Below are 25,935 nucleotides of genomic sequence, written 5' to 3'. Positions count from 1 at the left end.
GCCTGGATAGCTCAGTCGGTAGAGCATCAGACTTTTAATCTGAGGGTCCAAGGTTCAAGTCCCTGTTCGGGCAGAAGCTTTTAATAAAGTTTAATTAAAGAATATTCAAACAATATTTCATGGGACAGATACAGATTTGTGAACTCAGGCACAGTATGGAGGATAAGGTCACATGTACTGTTTGTTACATTGTCGCTTTAAGGAATGAATAAATAGCTGAAGAAGCCGACCGCAGAAATTGCTATTATGTGGTGATGGTATGGCGGTATTCAGTCACTATTTTGAGTTACTATGTGGTGATAGTATGGGGGTGTTCAGTCACTATTTGGTGTTATTATGTGGTGATGGTATGGCGGTATTCTGTCACTATCTGGTGTTATTATGTGGTGATGGTATGGCGGTATTCAGTCACTATCTGGTGTGATATAGTTATACTATGGCGGTATTCAGTCACTATCTGGTGTTATTATGTGGTGTTGGTATGGCGGTATTCAGTCACTATTTGGTGTTATTATGTGGTGATGGTATGGCGGTATTCAGTCACTATCTGGTGTTATATAGTTATACTATGGCTGTATTCAGTCACTATTTAGTGCTATTATGTGGTGATGGTATGGCGGTATTCAGTCACTTTCTGGTGTTATTATGTGGTGATGGTATGGCGGTATAAAGTCACTATTTACTGTTATTATGTGGTGATGGTATGGCGGTATTCAGTCACTATCTGGTGTTATGTGGTGATGGTATGGCGGTATTCAGTCACTATCTGGTGTTATTATGTGGTGATGATATGACGGTATTCAGTTATTGAAGAGCAGTCAGATGGAGGATAAACCCTCTCCCCTCCCCCAGCCTGGGGGGCCTTTCTTTCTTCCATTACAGATTTAGGGGAGGGGCGTTATTAGCATATCCACTCCCAGAATCCTTTGCTCCCACAGCCCCCTAATGACTTTGTCTCTCCTCAGTGTAGACAGAGCCCCAGATCCGGAGGCCGCAGCTCCTCACAGATGGCCTCCAGCTTTGCGCAGTGGCAGTATCATAGCCCATGAGGTTTATCCGAGGTGTGATTATTGCTAGTTGAAAACTTTTCCCAATACCTCGCCATGAGGGCTCGTAATACAGTCAGCATGGCAATTTTTGACAGTCTCCCAGGAGACTGAGTAGGTGGTAAAGAGCAGACTAAGGATGGGTGGTGTGCAAATAGCAATCTGTGAGCTTTGTGGTTGGAGTTTGTCATGATAGTGCTTTCAGTTGTGCAATGTGGTGGCCATCTTTGTACTCTTGTGGTGGCTCTGATGCTGCCTTCTTTGTACTCCTGATAATACTGTGCGGCCGTCATCTTTGTACTCTTGTGGTAGCTCTGGTGCCGCCATCTTTGCACTCTTGTGGTAGCTCTGGTGCCGCCATCTTTGTACTCTTGTGGTAGCTCTGGTGCCGCCATCTTTGTACTCTTGTGGTGGCTCTCATGCCGCCATCTTTGTACTCCTGATAATACTGTGCGGCCGTCATCTTTGCACTCTTGTGGTAGCTCTGGTGCCGCCATTTTTGTACTCCTGATAATACTGTGCGGCCGCCATCTTTGCACTCTTGTGGTAGCTCTGGTGCCGCCATCTTTGCACTCTTGTGGTAGCTCTGGTGCCGCCATCTTTGTACTCTTGTGGTAGCTCTGGTGCCGCCATCTTTGTACTCTTGTGGTGGCTCTGATGCCGCCATCTTTGTACTCCTGATAATACTGTGCGGCCGCTATCTTTGTACTCTTGTGGTGTGACTGGTGCCGCCATCTTTGTACTCCTGATAATACTGTGCGGCCGCCATCTTTGCACTCTTGTGGTAGCTCTGGTGCCGCCATCTTTGCACTCTTGTGGTAGCTCTGGTGCCGCCATCTTTGTACTCTTGTGGTAGCTCTGGTGCCGCAATGTTTGTACTCCTGATAATACTGTGCTGCCGCCATCTTTGTACTCTTGTGGTGGCTCTGGTGCCGCCATGTTTGTACTCCTGATAATACTGTGCGGCCGCTATCTTTGTACTCTTGTGGTGTGTCTGATGCTGCCATCTTTGTACTCCTGATAATACTGTGCGGCCGCCATCTTTGTACTCCTGATAATACTGTGCGGCCGCCATCTTTGTACTCTTGTGGTAGCTCTGGTGCCGTCATCTTTGCACTCTTGTGGTAGCTCTGGTGCCGCCATCTTTGTACTCCTGATAATACTGTGCGGCCGCCATCTTTGCACTCTTGTGGTAGCTCTGGTGCCGCCATCTTTGTACTCCTGATAATACTGTGCGGCCGCCATCTTTGCACTCTTGTGGTAGCTCTGGTGCCGCCATTTTTGTACTCCTGATAATACTGTGCGGCCGCCATCTTTGCACTCTTGTGGTAGCTCTGGTGCCGCCATCTTTGCACTCTTGTGGTAGCTCTGGTGCCGCCATCTTTGTACTCTTGTGGTAGCTCTGGTGCCGCCATCTTTGTACTCTTGTGGTGGCTCTGATGCCGCCATCTTTGTACTCCTGATAATACTGTGCGGCCGCTATCTTTGTACTCTTGTGGTGTGTCTGGTGCCGCCATCTTTGTACTCCTGATAATACTGTGCGGCCGCCATCTTTGCACTCTTGTGGTAGCTCTGGTGCCGCCATCTTTGTACTCTTGTGGTAGCTCTGGTGCCGCAATGTTTGTACTCCTGATAATACTGTGCTGCCGCCACCTTTGTACTCTTGTGGTGGCTCTGGTGCCGCCATGTTTATACTCCTGATTTTACTGTGCGGCCGCCATCTTTGCAGTCTTGTGGAGTGTCTGGTGCCGCCATCTTTGTACTCCTGATAATACTGTGCGGCCGCTATCTTTGTACTCTTGTGGAGTGTCTGGTGCCGCCATCTTTGTACTCCTGATAATACTGTGCGGCCGCTATCTTTGTACTCTTGTGGTGTGTCTGGTGCCGCCATCTTTGTACTCCTGATAATACTGTGCGGCCGCCATCTTTGTACTCTTGTGGTGTGTCTGGTGCCGCCATCTTTGTACTCCTGATAATACTGTGCGGCCGCCATCTTTGCACTCTTGTGGTAGCTCTGGTGCCGCCATCTTTGTACTCCTGATAATACTGTGCGGCCGCCATCTTTGCACTCTTGTGGTAGCTCTGGTGCCGCCATCTTTGTACTCTTGTGGTAGCTCTGGTGCCGCCATCTTTGTACTCTTGTGGTGGCTCTGATGCCGCCATCTTTGTACTCCTGATAATACTGTGCGGCCGCTATCTTTGTACTCTTGTGGTGTGTCTGGTGCCGCCATCTTTCTACTCCTGATAATACTGTGCGGCCGCCATCTTTGCACTGTTGTGGTAGCTCTGGTGCCGCCATCTTTGCACTCTTGTGGTAGCTCTGGTGCCGCCATCTTTGTACTCTTGTGGTAGCTCTGGTGCCGCAATGTTTGTACTCCTGATAATACTGTGCTGCCGCCATCTTTGTACTCTTGTGGTGGCTCTGGTGCCGCCATGTTTGTACTCCTGATATTACTGTGCGGCCGCCATCTTTGCACTCTTGTGGAGTGTATGGTGCCGCCATCTTTGTACTCCTGATAATACTCTGCGGCCGCTATCTTTGTACTCTTGGGGTGTGTCTGGTGCCGCCATCTTTGTACTCCTGATAATACTGTGCGGCCGCTATCTTTGTACTCTTGTGGTGTGTCTGGTGCCGCCATCTTTGTACTCCTGATAATACTGTGCGGCCGCTATCTTTGTACTCTTGTGGTGTGTCTGGTGCCGCCATCTTTGTACTCCTGATAATACTGTGCGGCCGCCATCTTTGTACTCTTGTGGTGTGTCTAGTGCCGCCATCTTTGTACTCCTGATAATACTGTGCGGCCGCCATCTTTGCACTCTTGTGGTAGCTCTGATGCCGCCATCTTTGTACTCCTGATAATACTGTGCGGCCGCCATCTTTGCACTCTTGTGGTAGCTCTGGTGCCGCCATCTTTGTACTCCTGATAATACTGTGCGGCCGCCATCTTTGCACTCTTGTGGTAGCTTTGGTGCCGCCATCTTTGCACTCTTGTGGTAGCTCTGGTGCCGCCATCTTTGTACTCTTGTGGTAGCTCTGGTGCCGCCATCTTTGTACTCTTGTGGTGGCTCTGATGCCGCCATCTTTGTACTCCTGATAATACTGTGCGGCCGCTATCTTTGTACTCTTGTGGTGTGTCTGGTGCCGCCATCTTTCTACTCCTGATAATACTGTGCGGCCGCCATCTTTGCACTGTTGTGGTAGCTCTGGTGCCGCCATCTTTGCACTCTTGTGGTAGCTCTGGTGCCGCCATCTTTGTACTCTTGTGGTAGCTCTGGTGCCGCAATGTTTGTACTCCTGATAATACTGTGCTGCCGCCATCTTTGTACTCTTGTGGTGGCTCTGGTGCCGCCATGTTTGTACTCCTGATATTACTGTGCGGCCGCCATCTTTGCACTCTTGTGGAGTGTATGGTGCCGCCATCTTTGTACTCCTGATAATACTCTGCGGCCGCTATCTTTGTACTCTTGGGGTGTGTCTGGTGCCGCCATCTTTGTACTCCTGATAATACTGTGCGGCCGCTATCTTTGTACTCTTGTGGTGTGTCTGGTGCCGCCATCTTTGTACTCCTGATAATACTGTGCGGCCGCTATCTTTGTACTCTTGTGGTGTGTCTGGTGCCGCCATCTTTGTACTCCTGATAATACTGTGCGGCCGCCATCTTTGTACTCTTGTGGTGTGTCTAGTGCAGCCATCTTTGTACTCCTGATAATACTGTGCGGCCGCCATCTTTGTACTCTTGTGGTAGCTCTGGTGCCGCAATCTTTGTACTCCGGATAATACAGTGCGGCCGCCATCTTTGTACTCTTGTCGTAGCTCTGGTGCCGCAATCTTTGTACTCCTGATAATACTGTGCGGCCGCCATCTTTGTACTCTTGTGGTGTGTCTGGTGCCGCCATCTTTGTACTCCTGATAATACTGTGCAGCTGCCATCTTTGTACTCTTGTGGTGGCTCTGGTGCCGCCATGTTTGTACTCCTGATAATACTGTGTGGCCTCCATCTTTGTACTCTTGTGTCTGATGCCGCCATATTCGTGCTCATGATTCTGTGCTGTCGCCATATTTGTGCTCCTAGCGATCCCATTCTCAAGTTGTGGTTATCACCACACATGTTGTTATTTCTCTGGGAGACCATACAGATTCGATCACTGCCACCAGATGTCAGGGGATGCAACTCAGCTGCCTCTTATGGTCAGGACAATTACACAATAGACTGACGAGTGATGGACGAGGCCCCAGCTGCTTCTACTACAAGGCCGGTTATTGAGGAACTCACAGTGAGTGTACGGTATATGCACCTCCAATTCAAACGCATGGAATATATGTATATTTATATATACACATATATATATATATATATATATATATATATATATATATATATATATATATATATATATATATACCCCCCGTATGGTCACTGCCAGCTCCACAATAACAAAAGGGAACCACTGCTCGCTGCCACCACCTCTGATTGGACACCCTTTACAGATAGCGTATGGCTTCAGGGTTGCGGTTTACAGAGCCAGAGGAACAGCGATATTAAATTTTATATAGTTAATAAAATATATAAATCCAGAAAGGTAGGCAGTGTTTATAAAAATATACAAAGATGATACAAAAGGGGAACAAAACAATATGGTATATATTCAATTACATAAAATAAAAGGGATAATAAGAGAAAAGTACTAAACCTAATCAGGGAAATGAATCAGAGCTTAGTGGAAGAAAGTATTCCTTAGAGCAATAGACAGAATGACAGAGTACTGTGTCTTCCAGAACTGACAAATACCAAAAACCCAAACTTTGCTTTTTATTAGATCAAGGTTACCCGCACATGCCTCCCCTCAGTGAGCTTATATGGGGGCCTGTCATGGGATGTGCTAGGTCTTTTAGAAGTTTATGAGATTTCCAACTTTCAGCATATCTTTGCCCCTGGAGGTCCCAGGTGGGAGATATTATTGTGTTTTCTATCACGATTTTACCTTTCTATAGAGATGAAACATGGCACAGATAGCATCATCCATCGGAATGATATTAAGTTGGAGGGGTTCGGATGGCCTTACCATGATGTGAGTGAATGCATTATGGTTGTCCTTTCGCTACAGCACTGAAAATATTTCTCCCATAAATATCGGATTGATGCAACCCCAATATTCATCACTGACCACTGGCTCCTGAGTGTCTGAGATAATTCCATGAACAGAGGAAGCCCCTATACTTCTCTGCCTCTGAGCATAAGAATCCTAAGTTTGTTGGCTGGTTCCCATCAGATCCCTAAGGCCACGATCCCGCTATCAGTATTTAGTCAGTATTTTTTCTCAGGAGTAGGAGCCAAAACCAGGTGAGGAACAATCAGAGAAAAGGTATAATAGAAATAAGTGCATAAATTCTGCATTTATCACCCACTCCTGGTTTTGTCTTCCACTCCTGAGAAAAAATACTGACCGAATACTGACCAAATACTGATAGTGGGGACGTGGCCTTAATGTAATTACCTGCTCACAGCAGGAAGTCCCTACTTCAATGTTCAGCTCTTTCTCACTTCCCCAGTTATAATTAATCCCATATGTTCAATGTGAGGGTGATATGTCCCATGTCTGGAGATATCTTTATGGATTTTACAATTTCTCTCTAAGACATCTGTTGCATTATCTCCCTCCACTACCTAGAAATAAAACTACTATTTTTCTGGGCCCATAAACCTTAGATCTATGGAAATACGCAATTATTTTACACCAAATAGTGTAAAATGTAAAGAAACAGTAACAAAAAAATAATAAAATAGAATTTTTGGTTCCTGCATATAAAAAGCGACTGTAACATCATACGTACCCTAAAAAGGTACCGTTAAAAGCTCCTACAGCTCGGCACAAATAATAACGAAATGTGGCCCCACACAGCAACATCGCTGGAAAAATGTTCTCCATCCTCCCTGCTACCAATTCTTCTTAAGGGAGGGGTTTATTAGCATATCCACTCCCAGAATCCTTTGCTCCCACAGCCCCCTAATGACTTTGTCTCTCCTCAGTGTAGACAGAGCCCCAGATCCGGAGGCCGCAGCTCCTCACAGATGGCCTCCAGCTTTGCGCAGTGGCAGTATCATAGCCCATGAGGTTTATCCAAGGCGTGATTATTGCTAGTTGAAAACTTTTCCCAATACCCCGCCATGAGGGCTCGTAATACAGTCAGCATGACAATTTTTGACAGTCTCCCAGGAGACTGAATAGGTGGTTAATAGTAGAAGAAGAGTTATTGCTGTTTAACTGGAGTAATTCTATATACAGTTGTATTGGAGCCGTATGTTACATGTGTCGGGCTGAGAATTATAAGTAACATTTCACTTCCCCGAGGACAAGAGAATCAGCAAAGAAACGTGCGGGATCAATTACAGGATTACTATCTAGTCAGCTGCTTCCCCGGAGATTTCTCCATGTAGTCATGTTGTTGTTTTTTTCTTGTTATGTGGGCATGGTATTGCGGTATTACAGTCACTATTAGTTATTATCTATAAGTGTCTGATAACAGCATCCCTCAGCCACCAATTGATTAAAAGTCCCTTATGGCATTTGCCACACCCCCCCCCCCTAATTCATCATAAGTCCCTGTATAGTGTTCTCTTCCACCCCTAGTTCATAATATGTCCTTTATAGCGTCCTCCACCAACCCCAATTCATTATGAGACCCTCTAAGTATCTTCCTCCCACAACTCAATTTATTCTAAGTCCCTTATGGCATCCTACACCACTCCCAATTCATAATAAGTCCCTTGTGGTGTCCTCCCGCACTCTCCTGTTTATTATAAGCCTCTGTATAGCATTCTCCCCAATTCATTATAAGTCCCTGATATCATCCTGTCCCATCCACAAGTCATTACAAGTCCCTGATGACGTCCTCCCTCCAATTCAATCGTTAAGTCTTATGGGATCATCTCTGCATTGCTGGACAGGTCTGGAATACAGAAGAGACGGTTCCCTTCCAGGACGTAGAAACCAATGGACAGAACGTATAGTGGTGAGTGGTGATAGTCTGTAACCAGAAAGGAGGAGCAGACGGCCGATAATACAGGAGAAAGTCATTGTGTCAGTGATCATGTACAGAAGCCTGGATAGCTCAGTCGGTAGAGCATCAGACTTTTAATCTGAGGGTCCAGGGTTCAAGTCCCTGTTCAGGCGGAAGCTTTCAATAAAGATGAAACCAATAAACGCTATTTCTAAAGGATATAAGAGACCTAGGGAAGGACAAATGATGGCGACTGTTCAGGAAAATATCACGGTTACTGTAATATCCTTGATTCCAGTTAGTTTTGGGTGGTGACCTTGTTCTCCTTAGCTGCACTTTTGGCGCCAACAACAGGCGATCACTGGTAATGTAATATAGGAACTTGTGAACAGTCTGTATAGAGGGCACTATATGGCGGTATTCAGTCATTATTTAGTATTATAATGTGGTCATGGTATGGCGGTTATAAGTCACTATTTGTTATTATATGGTCACGGCATGACAGTATTGCCTCTCAGCTTCTCTTCTTGCGCCATCATCAGGAAGTTCCTGGTAATGCAATCCTGTAACACATAAGTGAAGGTTCCCCCAGGACGCAGGAGCAGACAGTCTGTATAGCAGGAGGTGGTGACACTATGGTCAGATGGAGGATAAACCCTCTCCCCTTCCCCAGCCTGGGGGGCTTTTCTTTCTTCCATTACAGATTTAGTGGAGGGGCGTTATTAGCATATCCACTCCCAGAATCCTTTGCTCCCACAGCCCCTAATGACTTTGTCTCTCCTCAGTGTAGACAGAGCCCCAGATCCGGAGGCTGCAGCTCCTCACAGATGGCCTCCAGCTTTGCGCAGTGGCAGTATCATAGCCCATGAGGTTTATCCGAGGCGTGATTATTGCTAGTTGAAAACTTTTCCCAATACCCCGCCATGAGGGCTCGTAATACAGTCAGCATGGCAATTTTTGACAGTCTCCCAGGAGACTGAATAGGTGGTTGAGATAGATCTGAATCGGCCATGTGCTGTAGGATCAATATTCTAGAAATTATAACATTTCAGGTATATTTCTATGCCAATGAGAACTTGTTCCATGCGGGAAGAATTATATATATATATATATATCTGTGTGTATAAAGATCAAACACCCACTTTTCCAAAAATAAATAAAAAATTATCACATTTGTTATCGCTGGGTACATATATAAAATACTATTTATTATATACGGCGTGCACCAAAACAGAAGAAAGTGTAAATGGCAAATTCTCTGGGACTTTTTTGGTCACCTCCCAAAATATGATGGAATAATAAGAGATCAGAAAGTCATATAGACCCCAAAATAGTACTGATAGTATATGTGTATATATATACATATCAGAAAATGTAAAACAATACATGAAAAAATTCTATATATACTGTACATATGTGTATATATATATATATATTTATATTTATTTATATGAATATATAATTAGAAAAATACAGGTGCAGCACTAGCAAAGTTATTACAAAAACAGTTGGGTGCTAAATACGCCTTACAGGCAAAACCAAACCTCAAGACGTCCAGCAAAGACAAAGGCAGCGCTCCATAGTCCAATATAGGGGGATTTATTGACCCATCACGTCAGGGCAACGTTTCGTTCAAAATGTGAAACTTTTTCCAGCTTGAAAAAGTTCACCCTATATTGAACAATGGAGTGCTGCTGCCTTTGTCTTTTTTGGATATATATGTATATATAAATATATTTTTATTTTTTTTTTAAATATTATAAATATTAGATATGAACATTTTTTGAAAAATCTAAAAAATGTTAAAGATTATATATATATGTACATAATTTTTATTTTTTCTTTAAATATTATAATATATATTTAAATATATGTATATAAAATGATATATATATATATAATATGTATTTAAATATAGATATGATATGTATATCTATTTTTTTCTTCTTAAACTGAGAAAATACGATTTATTTAAATATATTTATTCAATATATATATAATTTTAATTTTTTTTTTAAATGTCTTTGATTTTTTTTCAGTCCCTTCGGGGTTTAACCCTGCGATTGCCTGATATAAGAGACCCGCAGCCGCTCCGTACATCATGGATCGCACCCAGACTGTGGACCGCAGATTTGTGAAACCGGTCTTAGATAAACCTTTCCTCTGGACGGAGCTCCGCCGTTATGGACGGGTCGTTTCTGGAATTACTGCTCAGCTTTATTTTAGTAAATGGAGCTCAGTTGCAATACCACACACAACCTGTGAACCGGAGTGGCGCTGTTTTTGGAAGAAAGCAGCCATGATTTCTAATACAGTACATGTTTGTAAAGCACTTTGGTTTTTTTTGGACAATGAATAGTATTTATTAGGTGAAGTTTTCTGTACTTGTATGTACAAACATAGCGGTGACAGGGGCCTTCACTAGACCCCCGGCTGTCATGGTAACCCATCGGCACCATGCAATCACATTGCAGGAGTGGGTGGGAATTTGGGGGGTCGAGATGGGTGCAGACAAATCACGACCATTTACATGCCGCTGTCAGACATTGTCAGAGGGTTGAACAGCAGCGATCAGAGCTTGCACCGGTGGTTGTCTTTGTTTCCCATAGCAACCAATCACGGTCCGGATTTCATTTCTTACACAGCTCTGGTAAAATGAAAGCTGCTCTGTGATTGGTTGCTATGGACACCAAAGACTTTCATAGCAACTGTTTCTTTCTGGGGTCACACAGACTTTTCTACAGAAAAAATAAATAAATTAAGAAAAACACTAAAAGTGTGTGATTAAAAAACAAAACCGCAAGTGATGGGGGAAGGGGAATCACAGACCCAACCTATGTTAGAGGACAGACCCCACAGGGAGAGAGGCGTGGTCTCTTTCGATGTACATGGAGCCTTTCAGCTGACTATGATCCGGTCTAATCACCTTAAAGGGGTTGTCCAGGACAGAAATCTTCAAAGTGTTTCCGAGGATAAACGTCTCTATGTCACCAGACTTCCTAATATCCAGCGCTGCCTTCCTGTCGCTTCCTCTGGTCTTTGTTGACAAGTTGCTGGCGAGACGTCACAACTACAGAACGTGACCACTGCAGCCAATCACCAGACTGATGCCGACCTCAGTGATTGGCTGTAGTGGTCACAATTTGTGGCATCACTGCTGCAGCCTCTTGACAGGACGGGAAGCAATGACAGACAGGCAGCTCGGAAGTATCGGGGGGTGAGGAAAACACAGTTTATTATTATTTTCACTGGGCGAGCCTACGGAGATAGAAAACTTAATAATAGAAAAACCCTTTAAAAAGTTGAAAAAATACTCGCCTCCATACTTCATAAACAGCCAGTCACTGAACATCCTATTAGGCCGTACAGATGTGGGATCACTGCAGCCAGTCTATGATCACATTGGTCACTGCTATGGCTAGTGATTGGCTGCAGCGGTTACATTGTAAAATGGTTAAACAAAACTGTCTACACACCTTCTTATAAGAGACAGACTAAATATTATGCATTTTCTTTATGTTGCTGCCATGTTGGCGTTCCATTATGTTGGTCTTGTTGCACATAGTACAGGCTCTTGTTGCACATAGTACAGGCTCTTTTTGCACATAGTACAGGCTCTTGTTGCTCTCATGTTATGTGTATGGTCCGAGCGGAAGTGACGGGGAACTGTGCAGAGATGGCGCTCGGCCTTGTGGCTCCAAATGGTATTACTGTGTGACTGCGTAGGTGACCCCTTGAACATCGGATGTTTCCTGCTACTCAGGATCAGTCATAGGGGGCACACAAAGCAGGCGGGAGCTGTGCACATCAGTAGTTATGGTGTGCAGCCTTAGGTCACTTACAGAGGGAACATAACCTCTGTGACTGACCCTGGCAGGTCCAAGGAGGCATTCATCCTATGGGCTTCAGTGAGCGTGCATGTAATATATGGTATCAGTATAGATCCCTTCATACTTCCCAGGTGCAAGAAATAATGTATTTATATAATACAAGGTGTTAAGCCCCCGTCTCACATAGCGATATCGCTAGCGATATCGCTGCTGAGTCACGGTTTTGGTGACTCACCAGCGACCTCACCAGCGATGTCGCTGTGTGTGACACTTTGCAACGATCAGGCCCCTGCTGTGAGGTCGCTGATCGTTGCAAAGTGTCCTGGACCATTTTTTGGTCGTTGGCCTCCCGCTGGCCAGCACACATCGCTGTGTGTGACCAGCGGGACCAACGATCTGGCTGGTAACTATGGTAAACATCGGGTTACTAGGGGCACGCACGCACTTAGTAACCCGCTGTTTACCATGGATACCACTCTGCTACGGTGCACGGATGCTCCCGCGCACCGTAGCATAGTGGTATCCATGGTAAACAGCGGGTTACTAGGGGCACACGCGCACTTAGTAACCCGATGTTTACCATAGTTACCAGCCTGCCCCTGCTTGCAGCAGGCTGGTAACGGGAGCAGGACATCGTGGAACGATTCTTTCCACGATATCGCTGCTCCCCTGATCACTGGTGAGCCTGCCTGTTTGACAGCTCACCAGCGATGTATTAGCGATGCAGCAACGATCCCTGACAGGTCGTATCGTTGTCGGGATCGCTGCTGCATCGCTTAGTGTGACGGGGCCCTTAGTTGTTGTTAGTTCCACACTGAAATCTTACCACTCCTATGTTTTCCACAGAGCCTGGATAGCTCAGTCAGTAGAGCATCAGACTTTTAATCTGAGGGTCCAGGGTTCAAGTCCCCGTTTGGCTAGAATTGTTATTTAATAAAATTTCATGACATTTTTTTTCAAACAACTGCATGATATATATGTAAGGTCACCTGCACAGTTTCCCATATTGTGGCATCCATAGGCCACAGATTACACCGTCCCTTTTTGGATCACCTTGGGGAAGACCCGGCTTTATACAGATTTCGGGTAAGTATAAATAACCCGAGGCTGATTCGTTAATTAGTCAGAAGTCACATTGGTCAGTTTTTGTCAAGGATTAGAAAAAAATGTCTGTTCCACACTAGTCCAGAGTTGTGTCCGGAGCCGCCAGCCTGATTTTTATTTTTTTTCTGAACAACTTTTCGAAAGTCACAAACAGAGAACATGGTTTATGGACACATTGAAAACCCATAAAGAACTGTCTAGAAATTTCTGGATGGTGCAAAAACCCGATTAAGTCTGGTATTACTGCTCAGCTCTATTGAAGAGAATAGGGCCTAGCTGCAATACCACAAACAACCTGTTCACAGGGGTGGCGCTGTTTTTTGTAACTCCGAAAAATTGCTATAAACTAGTAGTTGCATTTTTGAGACTGAATCATGTGGTTATAATAGATGTGCTTTCCTATTTTGTGGAGGTGGGAGATCTGACTTGTCTGCAGGCTGACGATGAAAGAAGTGGCCAATCTATTTTTTTTTCTCTCTGTTTTCTAAAAGCCACAACATTTTTATTTCTCCATCCGCGTTGCTGTATGAGAGCTCATCTCTTGCGGGACGAGATTTAGTGTTGTATGATAGCATTCATTTTGCCATAAAATATACTGAATAGTGGGAAAAATTCCAAGTAATGAAAAAGTTTTGATTCCACCATTGTTATTTAAGTTTTGATTTTTTGGCGTTCAAGTTGCTGTAAAAATGACCTGATAACTTTCTTCTACTTGTCAGTGCGATCATCGTGATGTCACATTTTATATAGTTGTTTTACTGTAAAAAAAAAAAATCAAACTGCTTTAAATAAAAATATCTTGTTTCAGCCATCATATTCTGAGAGCCATCACTTTTATTTTTTGGGTTGTTAGAGTTGTGCGAGGTCTTGTTTTTTTCGGGGCGAGGTGTAGTCTATATTGTACCATTTTGGGGTCCATATGACTTTCTGTAGGTGGTGATTTCCCGTTCTATATCCTGTCCTGAACCTTTCCTATATAATCAATAACTCAAGTTTTGGGAAAATAATACAGATGTTTAATGACAAGAAAAATAAGATAATAATAAGGCAATTCAATCAACAATTTCACAATAGAACCTTTCTTCAATGTCCTCTAATTAGAGAAAATACAAATACAATTATAAGTATACTTAGCAATGATCCTTCATGGCAGAGAGAGAGAGATAGTCTTGACTCTACTTCATTTATACTAAAAATTTCACATCCACACCCACATACAACCCACGACTCCGCCCTTCTTCTCCGGTATCTTCTGTGGCAAATATCCAATCATCTTCAGGGTAGTATGAGCATTGTCATTGGCTGCATTGGTCAACACCTTCCTGCAGATGGCACTCTTGTACTTCTGGAAGAAAGTCCTTGTGTAGGTTCAACTCCATTTGGGCTGGCTCCAAGATGTTCATCAAAAGCATTGTGCACCAATATACATATCCATAGGCTGAAGACAGGATGTCTACCTCAGGAGCAATGGTATACAATTCAAATCCACAGGGGCAGTGTACATATGTAGATTACACTAGGACACAAAAACAGGATCTGTATTCAAGTTCACCACAGAAGGTGTGTGTACCTGTATCATCCAGGAGGCTGGAGGGCCTATACTCATTCCATATGTAGATGCAACCTTTACTTTATCACTAAAACAAAGGACATCACACAAAGAACACCGGCCTTTTCGCCTAGCAGGTTCACAACCTTGTACCTAGTGTCTCTTGATAGAGTCCTGGAAATATCCAGCACTCAAAGTTCAGTCATTCCTATGATATATATATATATATTGTACCTGTTGGCCTCCAACACTTTCGTATCTGTTTTAATTCCACTTTATTTTGGGAGGTGACATGACCCCTCCCCCAACCTCCCCTGCAATTCTGCCATTTAGATTTTTTTTTCTTCGGTTTCGGCTTGTAGCATTTGGGATAAAAATATTTTATTAGTTCAGATATTTAGAAACCCAGCAATACCCAATGTGCTAATTTTTTTACATATTGGTAAAAGGGGAGTGATTTTATTTTTATTAGTCCCCTTTGGGGACTTGGACCTGCGATTGCTTAATACTCACCTCTATACAGGCAGCCTCTGTACATCCTATTCTGGACACACAGATGGGCATGATCTTATTTTTATCAGTCCCCTTAGGGGACTTAAACCTGCAATTGCTTAATATTCGCCTCCATAAATAGGAAACAGCCCATCTCTGTACATCCTATTTTGGCCGTACAGAAGTGTGATCACTACTGTCAGTCTCCAGTCACATTGGTTACTGCTGTGGCTAGTGATTGGCTGCAGTGGTTACATTGTAAAAGGGCTTAAAAAAACCTGTCTATGCACCTTCTTATAAGAGACCGTGGTTGCATTCACTCTTTGGAAGTGCTCAGAGGCTAATGGAAGCGAGTTAGGTCCAGCCTGAAATAGTCCTAAATCTTTAGTTCAGGGTTCGAGTACCTTTTCAGGCTGAAACTTTTAATAAAATTGAATAAAAAATGTTGAAATGACTCCATGATATATAGGTGATATAATATAATATACAGCACAACAGGCCTAATATTATGGGAGGAGGCTCAGCATGGAGGACTAGCGGTGATCTCCTCTGATGGCGCCACAACTAGGTCACCTGTACAGTTCCTTACACTGTGGCCTCTATAGGGCCACAGATTACAACATCCCTTTTCGACCACCTGATGGACCTGGTGTTACACAGGATGCGGGTGTCTATAAATGATCGGAGAGGCCGAGCCCAGAGATAGTATTCTCTCACTATCTGGCATTATTATGAGATCATGGTAAGTTGGTATTTAGTCACTACTTTGTGTTATTCTGCGCTCATGGTATAACGGTATTATATCAGTGCATAAACCCCCTCCCCTCCCCCAGCCTGGGGAGCTTTTCTTTCTGCCATTACAGACTTAGGAGAGGGGTGTTATTAGCATATCCACTCCCAGAATCCTTTGCTCCCACAGCCCCCTAATGAGTTTGTCTCTCCTCAGTGTAGACAGAGCCCCAGATCCGGAGGCCGCAGCTCCTCACAGATGGCCTCCAGCTTTGCGCAGTGGCAGTATCATAGCCCATGAGGTTTATCTGAGGCGTGATTATTGCTAGTTGAAAACTTTTCCCAATACCCCGCCATGAGGGCTCGTAGTACAGTCAGCATGGCAATTTGTGACAGTCTCCCAGGAGACTGAATAGGTGGTTAATGTTAGAAGAGGTGTTTATTGGAGATAGTTACGTGTATACAGTTGTATTGGAGCCGTATGTTACATGTGTCGGGCTGAGAATTATAAGTAACATTTCGCTTCCCCGAGGACAAGAGAATCAGCAAAGAAACGTGCGGGATCAATTACAGGATTACTATCTAGTCAGCTGCTTCCCCGGAGATTTCTCCATATGGAGTCATGTTTTAGTTGTTTTTGTTATTATGTGTTCATGGTATGGCGGTAATAAAGTCATTGTTTGGTGTTTCTATATTTTCATGGTTTGGCGGTATTCAAAAACTTTTTGCTGTTATATTATGTTCATGGTATAGCGATATTCAGTCACTATGTGATACTATTATGTGTCTATGATACAGTGCTATTCATTCACTATTATTAGTTGTTATCATTATAAGTCCCTGATGGTGTCCTGTAATGGGGGCTCCTCAGGGGAGATGAATGTATATAAAGGGAATAGATTATGAAGCATTTGCTCCATGTGCTGCACAGCACTCTTGTCAGCACTCTGTCAGCATTCTGTCAGCACTCTGTCAGCACTCTATCAGCACTCTTGTCAGCACTCTAGTCAGCACTCTGTCAGCACTCTGTCAGCACTCTTGTCAGCATTCTGTCAGCATTCTGTCAGCACTCTGTCAGCACTCTGTCAGCACACTTGTCAGCACTCTGTCAGCATTCTGTCAGCTCTCTGTCAGCACTCGGTCAGCACTCTTGTCAGCATTCTGTCAGCACTCTGTCAGCACTCTTGTCAGCACTCTTTCAGCACTCTTGTCAGCGCTCTGTCAGCACTCTTGTCAGCATTCTGTCAGCACTCTGTCAGCATTCTGTCAGCACTCTTGTCAGCATTCTGTCAGCACTCTGTCAGCATTCTGTCAGCACTCTTGTCAGCATTCTGTCAGCACTCTTGTCAGCATTCTGTCAGCACTCTGTCAGCACTCTGTCAGCGCTGTCAGCACTCTGTCAGCACTCTGTCAGCACTCTTGTCAGCACTCTGTCAGCGCTGTCAGCACTCTGTCAGCACTCTTGTCAGCACTCTGTCAGCACTCTGTCAGCACTCTGTCAGCGCTGTCAGCACTCTGTCAGCACTCTGTCAGCACTCTTGTCAGCACTCTGTCAGCACTCTGTCAGCACTCTTGTCAGCACTCTGTCAGCACTATTGTCAGCACTCTGTCAGCACTCTTGTCAGCACTCTGTCAGCACTATTGTCAGCACTCTGTCAGCACTCTTGTCAGCACTCTGTCAGCACTCTGCTATTGTCATCACTATTGTCAGCACTCTGCCACATAAAGGGGCTGTGATACTGTTACATAATCTATTGCCTTTATATACATTCATCTCCCCTGAGGAGTCTCCCGTTACAGGTTGATGAAATGCGTATGGAGGGTTTGTACAAGGACATTATTAGAGGGATAGGTCGCACTCGGGCACTGTCCTTGTCAGGACGGGGAGATATTGCATTGGGCACGACAGGGAACGTAGCTTTACCTGTCTGACTTTATTTCCCTTTTCTCCCTCCTGTGTGATGTTTTTGCTGATTGAAAACTTCTAATGGTAAGATCCAACTATTTTATAATTGAGGACAAGTTCACTTTGTCACTTTAATATCTGTATATGTCATTGTGAGATATTGGTACCCATATTTTAATCTTGAATATTAAAAGTGAGATTTTATTTACGAAATCTGATCCGGCTTACCCCTACTTAAATTCATTGGATTCTTGTACCCCTAGTGGGCTTTGCTAACCTGATAGCATCCTCCCACCACCACCAATTAATTAACCCTCCGTCAGGGGCATCTGATCTGACAGGCGCAGCTCACTCAGTTTCATTTCTCTATTTTCAGTGGTTTGTCTGGGAAACACCCTCCTCCCAGTACCTTCCTAACTTTAAAGGCTGTGTGAAACCTGAGAAGCCTCTTGTGCTGCAGAGCTTCAGGAGATCAGATATCAGCCCCTGAATGCGTCACACCTTTGACGGTTAGTATTTGCTGTTTTTATTCATCCCAATTGTTTTTTTAGCTTGTTTTATGAATAGCTAGTGCTAAATTTGTGGATTTGTCATAGAAGGTTTTGTTAGAAATAAGAGTGTGCTTCTCAGGCACATGGCGCCCTAACACATATTCTCTCTCTTGCTTCAGCTTTTCTTCTGAAATGGCGAGGAGAATATTTGACTTGTCAAATGCCCTTCATGTTGAGCAAGTGCAAAATATACTGCTTGATGATGATGAGACAGACCCCTTACAGCTAGAAGATTTAGGGGAAGAAAGTGACATTGATTCAGAAGATGATGTGGAAGAATGTCCAGATGTGTCTGATACAGATCAAGATGGAGAGAGTGCGGAGGATGCTCAAGACATAGAAACAAATTATTTGGGCAAAGATAAAACAACAAAATGGATAAAAAAGCCACCCCCTAAACGTTCTCACACACGCTCGCATAACATTTTGAGCCACCTTCCAGGTGTCATAGGAACTGCAAGGAATGGAATGCTAAAAATGAAATGGAATGCTGGAACTGTTTATTCACTGATGACATTCTGGTCACAATTGTGACATATACAAATCAGTACATGGACACCATAAGGGACAGTTTCATTAGAAAGCGAGATGTCAACCCTATTGATGTAATTGAACTGAGGGCGTTTATTGGTTTGCTATATCTTGCAGGCGCCTATAGGGCAAACCGACAGAGTTTGGAGGAGCTCTGGGGTAGAGATGGGGACGGCATTGAGAAATTTTCCTTGGTAATGAATAGAAAGAGATTCAAAATTATAATGCGGTGTCCTCGTTTTGACGACAGAAGTACCAGAACTGAGCGAAAAAAATATGACCGGCTTGCTGCGATTCGTGAGATATTTGAAAAATTTGTCCAAACCTGTCAAAAAAGCTATTGTCTAGGTCAAAATGTCACTATTGATGAAATGCTCCCGGGATTTCGTGGTAGATGTGGCTTTCGGCAATATATCCAATCTAAACCAACCAAATATGGGCTAAAAAATGTTTCCCTTGCTGACTCCAGGATTACTTCTACCTACAATATGGAAGTTTATGCGGGGAAACAGCCAGCAGGTCCATATTGTGTAAGCAACACACCGAGTGAGGTGGGAAAGCGAATGGCTGAGCCTTTGTATGGTTCGGGGAGGAATATAACTGCAGATAACTGGTTTACTGATGTGGGTTTGATTGATTTTTTGAAATCCAAAAATATATCATATGTGGGTACTGTGCGAAAAAATAAAACACAATTGCCGCCACAGTTTATCAATGTGAAAGGGAGAGAACAATACCACAGTATGTTTGGATTTAGTGATGGGAAAGTTTTAGTGTCCTATGTCCCACGCAAGAACTAAAATGTTATTCTTGTATCCTCTCTTCATGATGATGATGATGTGATCGATCCTCGGTCTGAAGCACAAAATAAGCCGGAAATGATAACGTTTTACAACGAAACCAAGGGTGGTGTAGACCCTGCAGATCAGATGTGTGCTACTCTCAGCGTGTGTAGAAATGCCAGGCGCTGGCCAATGGTAATTTTTTTCACTATGCTAAATGAGGCAGGAATAAATTCTCTCGTTATTTACATAGGAAACCAGCTGGGATCACAGCGTAGAAGACTCTATCTAAATCATTGGCTCATGAACTGGTCATTGCAGAGCTTCGCAGAAGAAGTGTGAAAACAATTGGAATACCCTCTAGCATGCAAATGCGGCTGAGAAAATTTCGCACAGAACATGAACGCGAAGAATCACCAGCTCCCCCACCACCCAAAAGGCAGAGATGCAACACCTGCACAGGACTCAGGAGACTCTCAAATTATGCATGGAAAAATTGCAAAAATGCTATTTGCCTGTCTCATGCAGAAATGATCTGCAAATCATGCTCATTGCTCTGCAAGTGTACTTTTACAGGTGAACCGCTAACATCTGATAGTAACTGATTTTGAGTACAGTACTATTTCAGCAACCTTATAATTTATTTTGCTTATCTAAATTTTATGTTTACTAATAGTTTTTGAAGAAAACTGTCGGGTTTGTTTTGCAAGTAGCAAAATGTGTGCACTTTGAAACATATTACTTTTCTGGTTAGTAAACATTTTTTTTCCACCTGATTATGTGGATTCTCATTTATTACATTCCTATTAAGGTAACTGATCACTTTTAGAGCATTGAAATTTAAAAAAAAGGAAAATATAGCCAATTTTCTAGCCTGTGCCCCTAAACTCGTTATGAAACATATTGCCCCTGACGGAGGGTTAAAAGTCCCTTATGGCATTCTCCACTCAACCCCTCCAATCAGGGGTGGATTAAGAGTAGCAAGGGCCCCGGGCAGATTAGAAGGCGCGGGCCCCCCCCACCTGATTTATCACGTGACATGTCACATGATCCCCTGTGATAGATCATGTGATAGTTCACGGGAAATTAATTTGGCACAATATTAATTGTGCTGCCCCATCTGAGAGCAGAACAATATAGGGGCAGATACCCTGATTCCAGCGATGTGTCACTTTTTCAGCTGCTTGCTGTCATTTTGAGAAAATCACCGTTTTATCTGCTGCAGATCTAGCAGCTCTCTGAATGCTGCGCTCTGTATAGCCCCGCCCACACCACTGATTGGCAGCTTTCTGCCCATGCTCAGTGTACACAGAAATCTACTGATCAGTGATGGGGGTGGGGTCCTACAGAACTTACTAGTCATCTAGTGATAATTACCTTCTGACAAATCATTGATTTTATCAAAACAACACTAAGCAGCCCAGTAAGTGACACATTACTGGAATCAGTGCCTCTAACCCTACATTATGCTGCTCTCAGATTAGGTGGCAAAAACCTGATGACAGATTCCCTTTAAAGGAGCTGTAAACACAAAAAAAGTTTGTATTAAGAAAATACAAGCCATCTGTGAAATTAACTTTTTTTCATTGTTATTTCACATTAGACTGTATCTTCAACACTTTTGTCAGCAGGTCTTATTACAGACTCTGAATAGGGCAGCTCTCTCCCTCTCCCTCAGCAGAAAGTCACAGCATGGTTAAAAAACGGGATCTTTTATGATTTTCTCATAATAAATAAATAAATAAATAAAAAAGGACATGCAAGTCCTCCAAACTATTTTCCATTTCTCTATAGGGGAGGTCCTAAATCTTTCTTGTTCTTTAGTTGATCACATGTCAAAAAGGCAAAGCATTTACTATGAACTCGCTTAAAAAAATATACACTTGGAGAGTAATATCATCATCTGCATGTAAATCTTCCTTGACTCTAAGGGCTCGCTCACACTGTCGTATAACATGGCCGAATGCTATGTGATGTTTTATCGGATAGGACTCGGCCCTATGTTATACTATGGGAAAGTGCAGATCTGCTATTATTGGCATGAGAAAATAATCTCATTCGATATTCGGACCATGTGCACCCATACAAGTCTATGGGCGCACGTAAAACATTGGACTGCACTCGGATGTCATCCAAGTGCAGTCCGATGAACACTCACAGAGACTATGGAGAAGATGGAGAAATTAAGTTATCCATATCTGTGCTGCGAGAGAATCGGATCACACTCAGTTGAAGCTCTGACAGAGTTTGAGCCGAGTGTCATTAGCATAATTGGCCCTATTCTCTTGCATGAGAGAATATATGGCTTAGTGAGTGGACCCTAAAACTGAATAGTAGTGACGGACAGGCACCTCACAAGCGGGATTCATGTAGCTCTCAGATGTCATGTAGGTAGGGCTTCATTCCATGGGGTAGGGCTTAATTTCAAGGTATATAAAAAAATGGACTTCAAATAAAAATTAAATGAACACAAAAAGCACTAATTGAATTATTTTTTTCGTATTTATGTTTGCAGCCCCTTTAAAAACCCTTTGAGGACCAAGGCACATATATGTCCCATAGTTTTAAACTGGAAAAAAATTTGATTGAATAAAATTTAAGGTCCTCGAAGGTTTAAGTAGGTCATAAATTCATATGAATACTTGCTCATACAATTGCACATGCCAAAAGATGAAGAAGAACAGAATCAAAAATATGACATTAAGTGGAGCACTTACAGGTATTCAAGGTGAAAGAGACCAGCAAAGGCATCGTCTCGAATGACAGTAAATGAGTTAGAATTCAGCAAGCTGAAAATGAAGACAGCAGGTTAGAAGCGAACCAGACTTTATGGTGCTCAGAATTAGTCAAGCAGAATTTATTGACTGCTCTTGCAAAGCACTGAGACTCCCGCTGTGTATAGATGGTGCCGTGCGGCCTCCCGCTGTGTATAGATAGCGCCGTGCGGCCTCCCGCTGTGTATAGATGGCACCGTATAGATGGCTATGTGCGGCCTCCTGCTGAGTATACGTGTATAGATGGCTACGTGCGGCCTCCTGCTGTGTATACATGGCACCGTATAGATGGCTATGTGCGGCCTCCTGCTGAGTATACGTGTATAGATGGCTACGTGCAGCCTCCTGCTGTGTATGGATGGTGCCGTGCGGCCTCCCGCTGTGTATAGATGGCTACGTGCGGCCTCCCGCTGTGTATAGATGGCGCCGTGCGGCCTCCTGCTGTGTATAGATGGCACCGTGCGGCCTCCCGCTGTGTATAGATGGCGCCGTGTGGCCTCCCGTTGTGTATAGATGGCACCGTATAGATGGCTACGTGCGGCCTCCTGCTGAGTATACGTGTATAGATGGCTACGTGCGGCCTCCTGCTGAGTATAGATGCCGCACGGCGTTCCCCCCAGAGACAGCAGGAGGCCGCACAGCGCCATCTATACTCAGTGGGAGGCCGCACGTAGCCATCTATACACAGCAGGAGGCCGCACGGCGACATCTATACTCAGCGGGGGGGCGCACGTAGCCATCTATACACAGCGGGGGGCGCACGTAGCCATCTATAATGAATATCTGAGAAGAGCCCTAGAGAAGCAAGAACATTGGAAAACCAAGAGGTGGTGGCCTCAAGTCAGGTGTAGTGTTCAACAGGGCAAGACTTTCTAACCTGCCCACACACACACACACACACACACACACACACACACACACACACACACACACACACACACACACACACCTACACACACACACACACACACCTGCCCACACAGACACACACACACCTGCCCACACACACACACACACATCTGCCTACACACACACCTGCCCCCCCCCACACACACACATCTGCCCACACACACACCTACCCCCACACAGACACACACACCTGCCCACACACCTACACACCTGCCCACACACACACACACCTGCCCACACAGACACACACACACACCTGCCCACACAGACACACACACACACACACCTACACACCTGTCCACACACACACACACACACCTGCCTACACACACACACACACCTGCCCACACACACACACACACACACCTGCCCACACACACACCTGCCCACACACACACACACATACCTGCCCACACACACACACACACCTGCCCACACACACACACACACACACACACACCTGCCCACACACACACCTGCCCACACACACACACACACCTGCCCACACACACACCTGCCCACACACACACACACCTGCCCACACACACACCTGCCCACACAGCCACACACACACACACCTGCCCACACACACACCTGCCCACACAGACACACCTGCCCCCCCACACACACGCACACACACCTGCCCACACACACATCTGCCCACACACACATCTGCCCACACACACACACTCACCATCCCCCGGCTCCATTCCTCCTGCCTGCTCTCTCTCCGCTCCGGTGGTAAGTAGCAGTACAGGCCGGGCGCGCACTGCGTGACGTCACAGCTAGGAGACACGGCCGCGCACAGAGCCGTGTCTCCTAGCAGTGACGCGGCCGGGCCAGCACAGGGAAGTTAACTGCTTGCAGTGCTGGCCCGGCCGATGAAGAAGTAGCGGCGGTCGCTGCTGGGGGAGCGGTCCGGGGCCCCCCCTCCCGCCACTGTATGTGCCGCGGCGGCCCGCACATATAATGAGGGCAATCCGGCATTAGACACCCCGCCCGGAGCCGCGGGCCCCTTGCAGGCTCGGTGCCCCGGGCGGTCGCCCGGATTGCCCTCATTATAATCCGCCTATGCCTCCAATTCATCATAAGTCCCTGATAACAGACTCCCTGACGGCAATTCATTGAAAAGTCCCTGTATAGTGTTCTCTTCCACCCCTAGTTCATAATATGTCCTTGATAGCGTCCTCCTCCTGTTAGTGTCTTCCCCCCCAACCCAATTCATAATAAGTCCCTTATAGCCTCCTTCCCCACCCTCTGGTTTACTATAAGCCTCTGTATAGCATCCTCCCCAATCACCCAATTAATTATAAATCCTTGATATCATCCTCCCCTACCCCCAGTTCATTACAAGTCCCTGATGACGTCCTCCCTCCAATTCAATCGTTGCCTCTTATGGGATCATCTCTGCATTGCTGGACAGGTCTGGAATACAGAAGAGACGGTTCCCTTCCAGGACGTAGAAACCAATGGACAGAACGTATAGTGGTGAGTGGTGATAGTCTGTAACCAGAAAGGAGGAGCAGACGGCCGATAATACAGGAGAAAGTCATTGTGTCAGAGATCATGTACAGAAGCCCGGATAGCTCAGTCGGTAGAGCATCAGACTTTTAATCTGAGGGTCCAGGGTTCAAGTCCCTGTTCGGGCAGAAGCTTTCAATGAAGATGAAACCAATAAACGCTATTTCTAAAGGATATAAGAGACCTAGGGAAGGACAAATGATGGCGACTGTTCAGGAAAATATCACGGTTACTGTTCTTTGATTTCATTTAGTTTTGGGTGGTGACCTTGTTCTCGTTCGCTGCTCTCTTGACGCCAACAACAGGCGATCACTGGTAATGTAATGTAGTAGAACATAAGTGAGGGCTCCTTACATATTCCACGTAGTAGGAACTTGTGGACAGTCAGTATAGAGGAACTATGTGGCGGTATTCAGTCCCTATTTGGTGTTATGTGTTCCTGGTATGACGGTAATGAGTCACTATTTAGTATTATAATGTGCTCATGGTATGGCGGTATACAGTCTTTATTTGGTGTTATTATGTGGTCCTGGTATGGCGGTATTTAATCACTATTTGTTATTATATGGTCACAGCATGACAGTATTGCTTCTCAGCTGCTCTAGCGCCATCATCAGGAAGTCCTTGGTAATGCAATCCTCTAACACATAAGTGAAGGTTCCCCCAGGACGCAGGAGCAGACAGTCTGTATAGCAGGAGGTGGTGACACTATGGTCAGATGGAGGATGAACCCCCTCCCCTCCCCCAGTCTTGGGGGCTTTTCTTTCTTCCATTACAGACTTAGGGGAGGGGTTTATTAGCATATCCACTCCCAGAATCCTTTGCTCCCACAGCCCCCTAATGACTTTGTCTCTCCTCAGTGTAGACAGAGCCCCAGATCCGGAGGCCGCAGCTCCTCACAGATGGCCTCCAGCTTTGCGCAGTGGTAGTATCATAGCCCATGAGGTTTATCCGAGGCGTGATTATTGCTAGTTGAAAACTTTTCCCAATACCCCGCCATGAGGGCTCGTAATACAGTCAGCATGGCAATTTTTGACAGTCTTCCAGGAGACTGAATAGGTGGTTAATAGTAGAAAAAGAGTTATTCCGGTTTTACTGGAGTAATTCTATATACAGTTGTAATGGACTTGAATGTGTAGGGCTGAGAATTATATGTAAAGTTGTACTTCCATAAGGTTAAGGGCGTACAGAGAAATCATAGCGCCCCACAG

At 44.7% G+C, this 25,935-nt stretch overlaps 8 non-coding genes across 8 annotated transcripts; all 8 read left to right on the top strand.

Moving 5' to 3' along the window:
* On the top strand, positions 1 to 73 carry TRNAK-UUU (transfer RNA lysine (anticodon UUU)). Its single transcript has one exon. It is a non-coding gene; the product is annotated as a tRNA-Lys (tRNA).
* A 943-nt stretch (positions 74 to 1,016) lies between these two features.
* On the top strand, positions 1,017 to 1,156 carry LOC141168185 (U4 spliceosomal RNA). Its single transcript, XR_012251932.1, has one exon. It is a non-coding gene; the product is annotated as a U4 spliceosomal RNA (small nuclear RNA).
* A 5,970-nt stretch (positions 1,157 to 7,126) lies between these two features.
* Positions 7,127 to 7,266, top strand: LOC141168478 (U4 spliceosomal RNA). The gene has a single exon (XR_012252215.1). It is a non-coding gene; the product is annotated as a U4 spliceosomal RNA (small nuclear RNA).
* An 880-nt stretch (positions 7,267 to 8,146) lies between these two features.
* TRNAK-UUU (transfer RNA lysine (anticodon UUU)) lies at positions 8,147 to 8,219 on the top strand. The gene has a single exon. It is a non-coding gene; the product is annotated as a tRNA-Lys (tRNA).
* Positions 8,220 to 8,882: 663 nt separating this feature from the next.
* LOC141168013 (U4 spliceosomal RNA) lies at positions 8,883 to 9,022 on the top strand. The gene has a single exon (XR_012251774.1). It is a non-coding gene; the product is annotated as a U4 spliceosomal RNA (small nuclear RNA).
* A 6,996-nt stretch (positions 9,023 to 16,018) lies between these two features.
* On the top strand, positions 16,019 to 16,158 carry LOC141168399 (U4 spliceosomal RNA). The gene has a single exon (XR_012252136.1). It is a non-coding gene; the product is annotated as a U4 spliceosomal RNA (small nuclear RNA).
* Positions 16,159 to 24,779: 8,621 nt separating this feature from the next.
* Positions 24,780 to 24,852, top strand: TRNAK-UUU (transfer RNA lysine (anticodon UUU)). Its single transcript has one exon. It is a non-coding gene; the product is annotated as a tRNA-Lys (tRNA).
* Positions 24,853 to 25,635: 783 nt separating this feature from the next.
* LOC141168153 (U4 spliceosomal RNA) lies at positions 25,636 to 25,775 on the top strand. The gene has a single exon (XR_012251903.1). It is a non-coding gene; the product is annotated as a U4 spliceosomal RNA (small nuclear RNA).
* Positions 25,776 to 25,935: the final 160 nt, after the last annotated feature.

The sequence above is a fragment of the Phyllobates terribilis genome, unplaced genomic scaffold (assembly GCF_046119375.1).
Source record: "Phyllobates terribilis strain yellow unplaced genomic scaffold, ASM4611937v1 Scaffold_11__3_contigs__length_659146591, whole genome shotgun sequence".
Taxonomy (NCBI): Eukaryota; Metazoa; Chordata; class Amphibia; order Anura; family Dendrobatidae; genus Phyllobates; species Phyllobates terribilis.
Note: the sequence above shows the minus strand (reverse complement) of the source record. Positions and strands in the feature narration are given on the sequence as shown.